Here is a 3,741-nt window from a genome sequence, read left to right as displayed (position 1 = left end):
CATCTCACCAGCTCCGGGAAAAGATCTTTATCAACCCTACATCCAATAGAGGGCTAATATTCAATATATATAAAGAACTCAAGGAGTTAGACTCCAGAGAACCAAATAACCCTATTAATAAATGGGGTACAACTAAGGAATACCAAATGGTTGAGAAGCACCTAAAGAAATGTTCAACATCCTTACTCATCATGGAAATACAAATCACAACAACCCTGAGATTCCACCTCACACCAGTCAGAATGGCTAAGATTAAAAACTCAGGTGACAGCAGATGCTGGTGAGGATGTGAAAAAAGAGGAACACTCCTCTGCTGTTGGTTGAATTGAAAGCTGGTACAACCACTCTGGAAATCAGCCTGGTGGTTCCTCAGCAAACTAGGCATAGTACTTACTACCCAAGGACTCAGCATTACCACTCCTGGGCATATACCCAGAAGATGCTCCAGGCTCTCTCTTCTTTGTCTGCTTGCCTTGTGGGACTGAGCAACTGCTAGATCCTTGGACTTCCATTCACAGCTGCTGCTGACCATTGTAGGGGAGTTGGACTACAGACTGTACATCCAGTTCTCATTATGCATTAGAAAAATGAAGAAAAAAAAAAACAGAAGAAAATTCTATGGAAGAAAGGAATTCACTTAGCCTGCTGGTTTGGAAGCTTTAAGACGTTCTACTTTCCCCAAAACTTGTGATTTCTGAAAGCTAAGCTGGAAAGTCCAGTTGTTTGGCATCAGCAGTTGAAGCATTTCCAGTGTAATAAGGGTTTTCGCATCCAGAAAACATGGATTCAGGATGTACCGCTTTGTTCAAAGACAAAATCTGGACTGACTACTCAAAATGTTAGTACTTTGTATGCCAAAGTGAAAAGAAAGGACACTGAAAACTTTATTTCCTCCTCAAAGAGTCTCCTGAAACATCAAGCAGATGAATTACTTTCTTCAGCAAAGAACTTGGACCATAAATACTGCAGAGAGAAAAGCCTCCTGAGGGTAGTTCCTGGCTTATCAGCAAATACTGTTTTAGGTAGAGCCAACGGTCACAAACCTAGCACCTAGACCCACAAGCTTCAGACTTTCCCATGAAGTTCAGTGGGGAGAGGCAAAGTCCAGGTGACAGTGGCAAGACTGTGGTCTCAAACAAACATAGAAAGCAAGTTTGTTATGGCTGCTACCAAGGGCTAGAGCACCACAGGAACAGAAGACCCAAAAAAGTTCCAACTTAACCAACATCGAAGAGTCAAAGTGTCTCTTATGATGTATGAGAAATTATCCATGATTAGATTTTGGTATAAGATTTTCAGATCCCAGCACTTCAGAATGAAAAGCAGAGTTTGCAAGCTAAGAAAGGCCATGCGAAGCTGGGTACAGAAGGCCACTGGGGACCATCAAGAGAACCTTAGGGATAACAACACTGAAGGTGACAATTGCAGTCCAGTCCCTTTCCTAGAACCTAAAGATCCTTGTCAATGTTGGCCATATTTTCCAGACATGGACAGCAGTCCTGTGGTGAAAGGGAAAAAACTGTCGTGTGCCTGATGGCCACACTAAAGAAAGCTTGTCTTAGACAAGGAGCATGGTTTAGATGACGCATTCCCTGACCAGCAGAATGGCTGTGCCACATACACTTGGGACCAGTCATCTTCTTCTAAGTGGAAATGTACAGAGCAAATTCATGAAATCTGTTTAATGGAACATCCTTCTAGTGACAAGTTCACTCCAGAAACTGAAAGAGCACTTATGGCGCTGGGTCAGTAAAGCAGGACAAGTGCTGTCAGTGACGACAGGGTGAAACTGCCAGTGTCTGGAGCAGACAAATCTGTGAGTAGTGTAGATGGGCCTGTGTCTGAGGAGCCTGCTCAGAACGAGAACACACAGATGGAGAAGGATGGGTGTCTGAAGCAAAGCATTCCTAGTTCTAAGCTGCTGGACCACCATTACTGTAAAAGTCCACTGGATACACTCTTGGTGTGCAGTGAACTCAAAGTAGAAAACCAAATGGCAGGTGGCAAGTGCAGCCAGACAGCGTCTCCAGTGGATGATGAGCAGCTCTCAACCTGCCTTTCTGGATTCCTAGATGAGGTTATGAAAAAGTATGGAAGTCTGGTCCCACTCAGTGAAAAAGATGTCTTTGGGAGATTAAAAAATGTCTTTAGAAGACTTTTGTAATAGCAAACCATTTATCAATAGGGAAAAAACACACTACGGCGCCAGACAACAAAAGTCTAACTTCCGATTCTTCTACAATAAGCACATGCTGGATATGGCTGACCTGGCAACTTTGGATGGTCAGAACTGGTTGAATGACCAGGTTATTAATATGTATGGTGAGTTGATAATGGATGCAGTCCCAGACAAAGTCCACTTCATCAACAGCTCTTTCCATAGACAGCTGGTAACCACAGGGTATAAGGGAGTTCAGAGATGGACTAAGAAGGTGGACTTGTTTCAAAAGAGTCTTCTGTCGATTCCCATCCACCTGGAGGCCCACTGCTCTCTCATTCCAGCTGGGTTCTTTTATTTTATGATTCCCAAGGCATTCATTTTAAATTCTGTATAGAGAATATAAGAAAGTATTTGCTGACTGAAGCAAGAGAAACAAAAATAGACCTGAATTTCTTCAGGGTTGGCAGACTGCTGTTACAAAGTGTATTCCACAACAGAAACATGACAATGACTGCGGAATCTTTGTGCTCCAGTACTGCAAGTGCCTCGCCCGAGAGCAGCCTTTCCAGTTTTCTCAAGAAGACATGCCTCATGTGCAGAAGAGGATCTGTAAGGAGCTGTGTGAGTGCTGGCTCCTGGACGGAGACTCACTCAGCAGCGACTCCAGAAGGCGCCATGACGGAGCAGGTGGTTTGTTACTTGAATCTCCAAACACTGACTGAATTTTACAGATATTTCAGGTTGGTGGTATTGGGCCACTTTCTGTTACCTCAGATTTAATTTTGCCCTTCATTTCTCCTGCTGTCATGTACTTTTTTAAATGTTCAATTTAGTTTCATTTTTAACTTTATGGATTCCATACATCCCTCCCATATTCAATATTTATTATCGAAACACATGCATATAGACAGAGAATGCTGTAAAGAGTAGTTTTTTTAAAAGCCTAGTAGATTTGGTGCAGCTTTTGAAACACAGTTAGATGTGAACTGAATATAGGTTTAAAAGTTAACCCCAGAACATAAAAATGCAAGATGTTTTTGATACAGCATAGCTCAGAGTAGATGTTCCCTATGGCATAAAGGGTAGCCAGGAGTGCTGTGGAAAGCCAGTCATGGTTCACTTACACCAGCAATAAATTTTGCTGATATCCCTCAGATGAGGCTCCAGCATGAGACTCATTCCTTCTGAAGGGGAGGGGTTGTTGTACTTAGGGATATGGTGCTTGCAAGCATAGGGCTGATCTGAGAAGAGTTAAGGTATGAAAAAAAGGGGGGCAGTGTCCTGATTTTTTTGCCAGTTACCTGATTTTTAAAAAGGCAGGGGAAGGGGTTTATTTTGTTTTAAGATCAAGTCTCACTATGTAGCCCAAGCTGTCCTGGAGCTCACAGTAGCTAGGCTGGCCTCAAACTCAAGCTAAACCTGTCTCTGTCTCCCCAGTGCTAGTAATACAGGTATATACCAATACACTCTTCAGTAGGGTTCACATTTTGGTTTTAAGAATTATAATACATAGATTAAATCTCATGGAGGCTTTTCCAAAGAAGAAGAAGGAGGAGGAGGAGGAGGAGGAGGGGGAGGGG

General features: G+C 42.8%; 1 pseudogene; it reads left to right on the top strand.

The window, feature by feature from the left end:
* LOC110333448 overlaps nucleotides 1-2,883 on the top strand; it is a 4,757-nt pseudogene extending 1,874 nt beyond the window's left edge.
* The last annotated feature ends 858 nt before the right edge of the window (nucleotides 2,884-3,741 follow it).

This window comes from Mus pahari, chromosome 15, assembly GCF_900095145.1.
Source record: "Mus pahari chromosome 15, PAHARI_EIJ_v1.1, whole genome shotgun sequence".
NCBI classification, from domain to species: domain Eukaryota; kingdom Metazoa; phylum Chordata; class Mammalia; order Rodentia; family Muridae; genus Mus; species Mus pahari.
This window is presented reverse-complemented; position numbering and strand designations above follow the sequence as displayed.